General features: G+C 44.9%; 1 long non-coding RNA gene across 1 annotated transcript in view; it reads right to left on the bottom strand.

Annotated features, from left to right (window-relative positions):
- Positions 1-6,623: 6,623 nt before the first annotated feature.
- Positions 6,624-12,349, bottom strand: part of LOC139027167 (uncharacterized) — a 10,557-nt gene continuing 4,831 nt past the window's right edge. Inside the window, exon 3 of the long non-coding RNA XR_011479216.1 lies at positions 6,624-6,695. This is a non-coding gene — a long non-coding RNA (uncharacterized lncRNA). The remainder of the gene's footprint in view (positions 6,696-12,349) is intronic.

Genomic DNA, 12,349 nt, shown 5'->3' with positions numbered 1-12,349 from the left:
GGAGTCTGATGGTTAGGTTAAGGTTAGGGTAAGAGTACGGGTTAGGGTTAAGGTTAGGGTAAGAGTACGGGTTAGGGTTAGGGTAAGAGTACGGGTTAGGGTTAATGTGGTTAGGGTAAGAGTACGGGTTAGGGTTAAGGTTAGGGTAAGAGTACGGGTTAGGGTAAGAGTACGGGTTAGGGTTAATGTTAAGGTTAGGGTAAGAGTATGGGTGAGTTAAGGTTAGGTAAGAGTACGGGTTAAGATTAATTTGGGTAAGAGTATGGGTTAGGGTAAGAGTACGGGTTAGTAAGAGTACACTGAGGGTAAGAGTACGGGTTAAGTAAGGTAACGGTTAGGGTTAGGTTAATGTAAAGGTTTGTGTGTCCCCACAATTAGCTGTACCAGACTGTGTGTGTAATGTGTGTTAACTGTGTTTTCCAGTGAGCCTCCAGACCAGAGATGGTTTGGGCAGTGGAGGACCTGTGGTCGACTGTAGAGGACTGTTGGAGAATGAGGGTGAGGATCCTGTGTGTTGGAGGGCTCTCGTCACACAACAACGTACTGGTTGTGTGCGTAAGTGTGTGTACGTAACAGGTATGTGTGTGTGTACGTAAAGGTAGGTGGTGTAACAGATGTGTTTGTGTGTGTGTTTGTGTGTGTGTATAGGCTCGTGTTTGAGAGCTGTTTCAGTGAGGAGCCGCTGCCGTACTCAGATGCCACGGGCGCCGCTGGGGCGGGACCTGTCCACCGATTCACCCAACCAGGAGAACCGGCTCCAGGCTCAGCGAATCAGAGGCCAGGATTCCCAAAGACACACCCACACACCCTCAGAACCGACTGCATGGCACCCAATCACCTGATCTGCCTGAGGGATACGGTGAGAGAGACGGAGAGAGAGTTTGTGTTATTGACAAACGTACAGGCCAGTGGTGTTATTGAGCAGGGCCAGGGTGTGTTATTGAGCAGGGCCAGGTGTGTGTTATTGAGCAGGGCCAGGTGTGTGTGTTATTGAGCCAGGGGCCAGTGGTGTGTTATTGAGCAGGGCCAGGTGTGTGTTATTGAGCAGGGCCAGTGTGTGTGTTATTGAAGCAGGGCCAGGTGTGTGTTATTAGCAGGCCAGGTGTGTGTTATTGAGCAGGGCCGGTGTGTGTTATTGAGCAGGCCAGTGTGTGTGTTATTGAGCAGGCCAGTGTGTGGTTATTGAGCAGGGCCAGGGTGTGGTGTTATTGAGCAGGCCAGGTGTTGTGTTATTGAGCAGGGCCAAGTGTGTGTGTTATTGAGCAGGGCCAGGTGTTGTATTGAGGCAGGTCACGTGTTGTGTTATTGAGCAGGGCCAGTGTGTGGTGTGTATTGAGCAGGGCCAGGTGTGTGTGTTATTAGCAGGGCCAGGTTGTGTGTGATTGAGCAGCAGGCCAGTGTGTGTTGTTATTGAGCAGGCGCAGTGTGTGTGTGTTATTGAGCAGGGCAGGTGTGTGTGTTATTGAGCAGGGTCAGGTGTGTGTGTTATTGAGCAGGGCCAGGTGTGTGTGTTATTATTGAGCAGGGTCAGGTGTGTGTGTTATTGAGCAGCGTCAGGTGTGTGTGTTATTGAGCAGCGGTCAGGTGTGTGTTTTATTGAGCCTTACCCTAACCTTAACCCTAACCCGTACTCTTACCCTAACCTTAACCCTAACCCGTACTCTTACCCTAACCTTAACCCTAAATACATTTTTAAATAGTATTGTCCTAGTCGTCATGCATMTGATTGCCCTTATTAACACACAGCATACGGAGCCTATAGAGAATAYCACTGCTGCTGCAGCGCCTCAGCTCGTTGTTGCTGCTGGACYGAAACGGGCCATTCTAGAAGCAGTCATTGYGCAACARTTATAAATGCAAATGGCGTGTTAAAAACAGTTTTGATGGCCATGCTTTAAAAAAGAGCTACTATTTTTATTTTCCAAATGGTAATTGATGAGCGCCTCCCATCCACTATTCAAGTGTATAGGCAGCGGTAGGCAGGCTATCACGGAAACGTGGAGGCAATTCTTTTATAAAGTCCTCCGAATAGGCCATTGAAACCAGCATTTCTCTCCTGTTGAATTGTTTTTCATATCAACTTTCTTTCACTGTCCAGAAGCCAACGGCACAATCCTAGTCACTTCTCTTTTCAGTTCACTGCAGCTAGCGACTGGAACGAGCTGCAACAAACACTCAAACTGGACAGTTTTATCTCAATCTCTTCAKTCAAAGACTCAATCATGGACGCTCTTACTGACRGTTGTGGCTGCTTYGCGTGATGTATTGTTGTCTCTAACCTTCTTGCCCTTTGTGCTGTTGTCTGTGCCCAATAATGTTTGTACTAGGGATGCACGATATATCGGTGAACATATATCGGAATCGGACGATATTAACTAWAAAATGCCAACATCGGTATCGGCCCGAATTCTAGTTTAAAGCCGATGTGCAAAATCGATGTCAAAGCTGACGTACATACCTATATAACGTAGGTACACGGCGTAATGACGCCACGTAAAAATGTTCACTACACGTGCAACACAGCATTCCCAACCTAGCCCACAATGTCTGCTGTGTGGATCGAGCAGTCAACAAGTCGAGCAGKCATTTGAAAGAGTAAGAACATTTCAGAGAGACAACTCAAAGGTGAAATCCATTAACGACAAGATAATGGAATTCATTACCAATCAAAYGTTCTCTGTCGTGGGTGATGTTGGCATTCGCCGACTGGTCGAGCACCGGTACACACTACCAGGTGCGCTATTTTTCAGATGTTGCCCTACCGGAGTTACACAGTAATAGCGTCACTGCTATTAGCTTCACAACATACTATGGAACGCCGTTTGGGTCTTTACGTGTTTAAAAGATACACGCCAAATAACACTATTTGACACGTTAAATAAGCTTTTAATTTGACATGTCAAATGACACAGTTCTATTATAGAATGTTGTGTGTTGTGAATTTGCACGTGCGCCACCACCACTATCAGTAGCACTGTCAAAGCTGTACAAAACAAGTCTGCAAACAAGCAAACACCGGCCACGAACGATGTGTTCACAATACCGTTTTGGTAATAAAGCATTATTTGTTCAACGGCATCTTCTGGGGTCGCTAGCTTTAGCTTGGTACCTAGCTAGCACCAATACAACCAGCCTGAAAACAATGACCAGTAGAAACTGCAGTCATTTTCATTATTCTTAGCAATGATTTAGGAATCCTTGTTAGTAAGTATTAGCTAGGTTGACACTTGTTGTTCACCTATTGAAATTGAACTTCAGTTCATGAAAATAAATAGCTAGTCAGCTACTTAACCTTGTTGCCCAAAGCTAACGTTATAAGCAGCCAGCTGCTTTCACCTGGCTTATGATTGCATCGGCCGGACTGGGTTATGTGTTGTGAAAGGCTGTACAGTGAAATAAAGATTCAATGCAACTTCAAACTATAATACACACCAGTGAGAATTAGGCAGATTTTTCTCAAATTTAACTAATTATTGTCTTTTGTTGATTTTATATAACATTCCAACCTCGTTTAGCATGATCTATTAAATTATTGCATAATTCTACTATTTGTATTAATTTGCATCACTGTCAATTACATACTTTTATTTTGAAGGCTCAACCGCAAAGTCCACTTATGTGGCTAATCCTATTTGTGGCTAGCTTCACATAGATGGGGTCTGACCACCATTAATCAAATAAGAACTGTCTTGTTCTTATTAGGTTGGTTAACCCTAATAAGGTTATTAGGGTTAACTTATTAGGGTATTTAGATAATGACACCTAGCTATATAGTTAGCTAGCTAGTTAGCTACTGAAACAGATTCGTTTTGCTGTGTTTTTGGGGAGAACATTGTTTGCCTCCATGAGCTAGCTAGCTTTTCTTCATGACCAGCACTGCAGTGGGCGAGACAACTTCACCAGCATCATAGCAACGTATCGATGAATCGTTGTGACGTATGAAATACGAGTGATAGTGTAATCAATGTGTAATAACTACGTTAAAAAAAATGTATGAACGTGTTAAATTATTATGTGAAGTGCAGACATATTCAGATTGGACACGTCAAATAGTGTTACTTAACGTGTATATTTTTTGACACGCAAAGACCCAAACGGCTTCCTGGTTGGAATGAAACATCGAACAAATGAACAAATGAAACAGCACAGAGATTGACTTCATCACTACTTGTTTTGTAAGAAGTGTGTGCGACAGCTGTCTGTTTAAAACTACTAACACACAGCTCAGACACCCATTCATACCCTACAAGACACCAGAGGTCTCTTCACAGTCCCCAAGTCCAGAACAGACTATGGGAGGCTCACAGTACTACATAGAGCCATGACTACATGGAACTCTATTCCACATCAGGTAACTGATGCAGCAGTAGAATCAGATTTAAAAACAGATAAAAAAGACACCTTATGAACAGCGGGGACTGAGAAGAACACACACAGACACACGCTCACACATGATAAGACACGCACTCTACACACACTGACATTGTAATATTGTTGATATGTGGTTTTATACATGTTGTATTGTAGATATGTATGGTGGAATACTGTTATGTGATGACTGTTTCATATGTAAGGTCAGTGCCAAATGGGCTCCCGAGTGGCGCAGCGGTCTAAGACACTGTATCTCAGTCCCTGGTTCGAATCCAGGCTGTATCACATCCGGTGGCGCACAATTGGCCCAGCGTCGTCCGAGTTTGGCCGTCATTGTAAATAATAATTTGTTCTTAACTGACTTGCCTAGTTAAATAAAGAATAAAAATAAATAAATGTGTTTGGACCCCTAATGGGTAAATGAATATGGGCGAGGTAAATTAAAATCTGCCCGTCATGTTGTCCGGCACCGCATTCTCCTAACGGAAACCCTGTTTCCAGTCAGTCTTACCTACGATCTGTCCCCGTACTGCATCACTGTCTGATGGATTCAGCTTACACAGATCCAACCGCTTCTGGAGGAGAAAGAGAGAAAGAGAGAGAGAGAGAAAGAGAGAAGAGAGAGAGAGAGAGAGAGAGAGAGAGAGAGAGAGAGAGAGACAGAGAGAGAGACAGAGAGTGGCAGAGAAACAGAGACAGAGAACAGAGAGAGGCAAGAGACAGAGACAGAGACAGAGAGAGCAGAGAGACAGAGACAGAGAGAGCAGAGAGACAGAGAGAGAGAGATGAGAGGAAGAGAGAGAGAGAGAAGAGAAAAAGGAGACAGAGAAGAGAGCGAGAGAGAGAGGGAGAGAGAGAGAGACAGAGACAGAGAGAGCCAGAGAGAGAGATAGAGAGACAACAGAGAGAGAGGCAAGAGAGAGAGATAAGAGACAGACAGAGAGAGAGAGAGAGAGAGACAGACAGAAAGGCAGAGAGAGAGAGATAGAGAGACAGACAGAGAGAGAGGCAGAGAGAGAAGATAGAGTCAGAGAGTCAAGAGAGAGAGAGAGACAGAGACAGAGAGAGTCAGAGAGAGATAGAGAGAGAGGAGTTTGTAGTACCCGTGTGCTATAGATCCAGAGAGAGAGGAGTTTGTAGTGTACCCGTGTGCTATAGATCCAGAGAGAGAGAGTTTGTAGTGTACCCGTGTGCTACAGATCCATGCCAGAACATGTCAATCTGCTAACATAACTAAAGCCCCCCGTTGTAACTGCCGTCGGCTGTAAAGGTCTGACACATGTTTTGGACACTTTTGTACCTAACGAAACTGAATGTGGCATTCCCTGTCACTTCTCCAAATGTTGTTACATTACAGCCTTATTCTAAAATGATAAATAAAGCATTTCCCTCACCAACCTACACACAATACCCCATAATGGCAAAATAAAAACCTTTTTTTTGACATTTTTGCAAATGTATAAAAAAACTTAAAAAACAGAAATACCTTACTTACATGAGTATTCAGACCCTTTGCTGTGAGACTCAAAAATTGAGCTCAGGTGCTTCCTGTTTCCATTGATCATCCTTGATGTTTCTTACAACTGGATTGTATTATTATGGATCCCATTAGTTCCTGCCAAGGCAGCAGCTACTCTCTGGGTTTATTATGGATCCCCATTAGTTCCTGCCAAGGCAGCAGCTACTCTTCCTGGGGTTTATTATGGATCCCCATTAGTTCCTGCCAAGCAGCAGCTACTCTTCCTGGGAGTTTATTATGGATCCCCATTAGTTCCTGCCAAGGCAGCAGCTACTCTTCCTGGGTTTATTATGGATCCCCATTATTCCTGTCCAAGGCGCAGCCTACTCTTCCTGGGGTTTATTATGGATCCCCATTAGTTCCTGCCAAGGCAGCAGCTACTCGTCCTGGGGTTTATTATGGATCCCATTAGTTCCTGCCAAGGCAGCAGCTACTCGTCCTGGGGTTATTATGGATCCCCATTAGTTCCTGCCAAGGCAGCAGCTACTCGTCCTGGGGTTTATTATGGATCCCATTAGTTCCGCCAAGGCAGCAGCTACTCTTCCTGGGTTTATTATGGATCCCATTAGTTCCTGCCAAGGCAGCAGCTACTCTCCTGGGTTTATTATGGATCCCCATAGTTCCTGCCAAGCAGCAGCTACTCTCCTGGGTTTATTATGGTCCCATTAGTTCCTGCCAAGGCAGCAGCTACTCTTCCTGGGGTTTATTATGGATCCCCATTAGTTCCTGCCAAGGCAGCAGACTACTCTTCCTGGGGTTTATTATGGATCCCCATTAGTTCCTGCCAAGGCAGCAGCTACTCTTCCTCCAGCAAAATTAAGGCAGTTATACAATTTTAGATGAGAAACCATGCACCTGAACAAAGATAGCACAGACATGTGATTGCCTTTTGAATCATAGTTATACAACTTGAAAAACATTACAATACATTTCACAACATATTCAATGTGTGCCCTCAGGCCACTACTCTACTACCACATATCTACAACACTACATCCATGTGTACGTGTCTGTATAGTAGTGTGTATGTTATTGTGTGTGTACCTGGGTGTGTGTGTCTCTTCACAGTCCCCGCTGCTCCATAAGGTGTATTTGTATCTGTTTTATAAATCTGATTCTACTGCTGCATCAGTTACCTGATGTGGAATAGAGTTCCATGTAGTCATGGCTCCATGTTGTACTGTGCACCTCCCATAGTCTGTTCTGGACTTGGGGACTGTGAAGAGACCTCTGATTGCATGTCTTGTGGGGTATGCCTGGGTGTCCGAGCAAACAGCAGCTCAGTGCATTCAACATGTCAATACCTCTCACAAATACAAGCAGTGATGAAGTCAACCTCTCCTCCACTTTGAGCCAGGAGAGATTGACATGCATATTATTAACTTATCTAGGGTAGGGGGCACTATTTTCACCTCCGGATGAAAAGCGTGCCCAAAGTAAACTGCCTGCTACTCAGGCCCAGAAGCTAGGATATGCATATAATTTGTAGATTTGGATATAAAACACTCTAAAGTTTCCAAAACTGTTAAAATAATGTCTGTGAGTATAACATAACTGATTTGGCAGGCGAAAACCTGAGAGAAATCCATCCAGGAAGTAGGATTTCTTTTTTGTTGTTGTAGTTTTCTATTGAATGCCTTTACAGTATCCATTGACTTAGGACTCAACTTGCACTTCCTATGCCTTCCACTAGATGTCAACAGTCTTTAGACATTGTTTCAGGCTTGTATTGTAAAAAATGAGGGAGTAAGACCAGTCTGAATGAGTGGACACTACAGTGGCCTAGAGATTTTTCATGCGCGAGACCGAGAGCACGCCTTTCTTGTATACGTTATAAATTAACSAAGTTATTTGTCCGGTTGAAATATTATTGATTATTTATATAAACATCGTTAGGATTGATTATAAACATCGTTTGACATGTTTCTACGAACTTTGGAGGGTTACTCCAACTTGCTCAATTTCCACATTATTCATTACAAGAGTTAGTTGAKGTTTAGGGTTTAGTGAATGATTTGTCCCAAATACAATGCTTTTAGCTTTTGAAATATTTAGGACTAACTTATTCCTTGCCACCCATTCTGAAACTAACTGTAGCTCTTTGTTAAGTGTTATAGTCATTTCAGTCGCTGTAGTAGCTGACGTGTATAGTGTTGAGTCATCTTCATACCATAGACATACCTGTTTTAGTAAAGATTGGGAAAAGTAAAGGGGCCTAGACAGCTGCCCTGGGGAATTCCTGATTCTACCAGTAAGGGGCCTAGACAGCCGCCTTGGGGAATTCCTGAATTCTACCAGTAAGGGGCCTAGACAGCCGCCCTGGGGAATTCCTGATTCTACCAGTAAGGGGCCTAGACAGCTGCCCTGGGGAATTCCTGATTCTACCAGTAAGGGCCTAGACAGCTGCCCTGGGATTCCTGATTCTAACAATAAGGGGCCTAGAAAGCTGCCCTGGGGAATTCCTGATTCTACCTGGATTATTATGTAAGGGCTTCCACAAAGAACATCCTCTGTGTTCTGTTATACAGGTAACTCTTTATCCACAATACAACAGGTGGTTTAAAGCCATAACACATACGTTTTTCCAACAGCAGACTATGATCGATAATGTCAAAAGCCGCACTGAAGCTATACAAAAACAGCCCCCACAATCTTTTTATAATCAATTTCTCTCAGCCAATCATCAGTAATTTGTTTAAGTGCTGTGCTTGTTGAATGTCCTTCCTATAAGCGTGCTAAAAGTCTGTTGGCAATTTGTTTACTGTAAAATAGCATTGTATCTGGTCAAACAACATTTTCCAAACGTTTAACAAGAGTTGGTAATACGCTGATTGGTCGGCTATTTGAGCCGTTTGTTGTCAGACCCCGGTGGCTTGTCATTGTTGATAGACAACAATGTTTTGTCCTGTTTTTTTTTTTAAAATCATTAAACTAATGTGGCAATAGTCAGTTGGCTTTTTGTGATAGAATGAGCCATCTGATTCAATGAATTGATGGAGCTGAGTTGCCTTTTTGCTCAAAATGTCATTGAAGGTGCTCCAAAGGTTTTTTTAACGATCATTCTTTATTAATTTATCTTTGTTTCATGGGCATAAGTTTTCTTCTTTTTTATTTAGTTTTAGTCACACGATTTCTCAATTGCAATACGTTTGCCAATCGGTTCTGTGCATCCAGACTTATTTGCTATTCCTTTTGCCTCATCCCTCTCAACCAATCAATTTTTTATTTCCTCATCAATCACATCAGGGATTTAAACCGCGCACGAATTGAGAATAGCCACAAAAACATCATTCACTGTAATCCTCCGCTAGCAAACAATTGCCGCATTGGAATACTGGATTGTCAATATTGTGCGCGACAAGAGCGTAATAACACAGCTTCCTACATCGCTTGGGAAAGTTTGTTGCTAATTCAGGCAAAGCGGGCCTCCGATTGCAACCTAGGCGAGCTTGGAGTTTGGTCAAAAGGCACCTAAAGACTCTCAGAACATGAGAACAAGATTCTCTGGTCTGATGAAATCAAGATTGAACCTCTTTGGCCTGAATGCCAAGCGTCGCAACGTCTGGGAGGAAAACCTGACTGCCAGTCCCCTACGGTGGAGACGCATGGGTGGGTGGGGGGGCAGCATCTTGCTGTGGGGATGTTTCAGCGGCAGGACAGGGAGACCTAGTCCAGGATCGAGGAAAAGATGAACGAAGCAAAGTACAGAGATGATCCTTGATGAAAACCCTGAGGTCCAGAACCCGTCAGGCCTCAGACTGGGTCCTTACACAAAAGTACGGAGTAAAGGCCTGAATACTTAAGGTAAATGTGATATTTTTTCAGTTTTTTTATTTTTGCAAACATTTTATAAAAACCTGTATTTCCTTTGTCATTTATGGGTTTTGTGTGTAGAAAAAAACAATGTAATAATTTTAGATAATAAGGCTGTAACGTAACAAAATGTGTCAAAAGTAAGGGTCTGAAGACTTTCAGAATGAAACTGTAGGCTGCCAGTACAGAGCCTCCTAGTACCAGTATCGTCATACCGCTCTGTTTTTCAGCTGTTATGGTCAGTCTAGCTTGTTATGGAGGAAGGTACTGCTCGTGTTTCAGCTGTTATAGGTCAGTCTAGCTTATGGAGAAGGTTACTTGCTCGGTATTCAGCTGGTATGGTCAGTCTAAGCTGTATGGGAGAAAGGTACTCTGCCTGTTTTCAAGCTGGTATGGTGCTCTGTTGAGAAAGGTAGGCCTGCTCTGCTTTTTAGCTGGTATGGGTCAGTCTAGATGTATGGGAGAAGGTACGCTGCTGCTGTTTCAGCTGGGTATGGTGAGGTCTAGCTGTAGGAGAAGGTACTGCTCTGTTTCAGCTGTAAATGGTAATCTTAGTTCTTGTTAGCTATGGTAGAAGGTACTGCTCTTTTCAGCTGTATGGTCAGTCCTAGCTGTATGGAGAAGGTACATGCTCTGTTATCAGCTGGTAATGGTCCAGTCTAGCTGTAAATGGATGAAGAAGGTCACTGCTCTGTTTTCAGCTGGATATCGGTCAGTCCTGCTGTATGGAGAAGGTAACTGACTTGTTTTCAGCTGGTAATGGTCAGTCTAGCTGTATTGGAGAAGTACTGCTCCGTGTTTCTGCTGGTATAGGTCAGTCCTAGTGTAATGGAGAAGGTACTGCTCTGTTTCAGGCTGGTGATGGTCAGTCTAGCTGTATGGAGAGGTACTGCTTGTTTCTAGCTGGTATGGGTCAGTCTATGCTGGTTGGAGAAGGTACTGCTCTGTTTTCAGTCGTAATACAGCCCAGGAACCCAGCCGTGTGTGTGTGTGTGTGTGTGTGTGTGTGTGTGTGTGTGTGTGTGTGGTGTGTGTGTGTGTGTGTGGTGTGTGTGTGTGTGTGTGTCGTCTTTAGCAGCCCGTGTCTTCAGTCTGCTGATGGAGTTAGGCCAGCAAGTCATAATACAGCCCAGGAACCCAGCCGTGTGGTGTGTTGTGTGTGTGTGTGGTGTGTGTGTGTGTGTGTGTGTGTGTGTGTGTGTGTGTGTCTTACAGCCCGTGTCCCTTTCAGTCTGCTGATGGAGTTAGCCAGCAGTCGTAATACAGCCCAGGAAACCTCAGCGCCCTGCTCTTGTGGATTTTCTTATGGTCCACACACTGAATGGTGATGGATTGGGTCTTCTTCCCTATGTATCCTACAGCACGACACACACACACGACTAACACACACACACACATACGCATCACACACAGTCACACACCACCAACACACACAACACAACACACACGCTACACACACACACAAGCTACACCCCACACACACGACAACACACACAACCACATCCCTTTTCACACACCCCAGAGCTCACCGGGTCAGGACAAAATTAGAGGTCGGTCCGATTAATTAGGGCCGATTTCAAGTTTTCATAACAATCGGTAATCTGCCTTTTTGGACGCCGATTATGGCCGATTACATCTGCACCTCCACGAGGAGACTGCTGGCAGGCTGACTCACCTGTTAACCTCTTCTCTGTCCTGTTGCACTCCACGAGGAAGACGACCGTGGCAGGCTCTGACCACCTAACTCGCTCTGTGCCCATGGAGACGTCAGTCTTGACACTGTTCTAACTCCGTTCCTGTTCAGCTCTAGGGGCTGCAGTGTCTCTACTCTCCAGCGTACCACGAGGAGACTGCGTGGCAGGGCTGACCAACCTGTTAACCTTCTCTCTGTAGTTGCATACTCCACGAGGAGACTGTGTGGCAGGCTGACCACCTGTTTAACCTCTCTCTCTACTGTTGCACTCCACGAGACGAGAACTTGTCGTCGGCAGGCTGATTACCTGTACCTCTCCTCTCCTGTTGCATCTCCTACGAGGTAACCTGTCGTGGCTAGGTCTGACCCCGTTTAAAACTCTTCTCTCGTTGCTCCTCTACGAGGAAGACTGCGTTGGGCAAGGCTGATCTACCTGTTAATCCCTCTCTTGCATGCCATCGCACTATGGGCTACTGACTCCATGTCTCTCTCCTTCACTGAGAATGCGCTGGCAGTGACCACCTGTTAACCGTCTCTCTCGTGTGAAACCTCCCGACGAGGAGGGACTGTGCTGCAGGCTGACACCTGTTAACCTCTTCCTCTCTGTTGCATACATGTCTTCCACACGAGAGACTTGCGTGGCAGGCTGACCACATGTTAACCCTCTCTCCTCGTTGCACCTCCAAGGAGACTGCGTGGCAGGGCTGGCACCACCTGTAACCTCTATCTCTGTTGCCTCCACGAGGAGACTGGTGTGGCGAGCTGACCACGCCTGTTAAACCCTCTCTCTTCTCTTCTCATCTCTTTGATCTGGGTGCAAACATAACTTCCACGAGAGAAAGTACCTGCGTTGGCAGTGCTGACCCGCTTGTTAACACGCTCCTCTCTCTGTGTTGCCATATACTCGGCTCAACCACCGAGGAGAAGAGATAAAACTGTGCGTGGCAGGCTGA

The sequence above is a fragment of the Salvelinus sp. IW2-2015 genome, unplaced genomic scaffold (assembly GCF_002910315.2).
Source record: "Salvelinus sp. IW2-2015 unplaced genomic scaffold, ASM291031v2 Un_scaffold7855, whole genome shotgun sequence".
In the NCBI taxonomy this organism is placed as follows: Eukaryota; Metazoa; Chordata; class Actinopteri; order Salmoniformes; family Salmonidae; genus Salvelinus; species Salvelinus sp. IW2-2015.
Note: the sequence above shows the minus strand (reverse complement) of the source record. Positions and strands in the feature narration are given on the sequence as shown.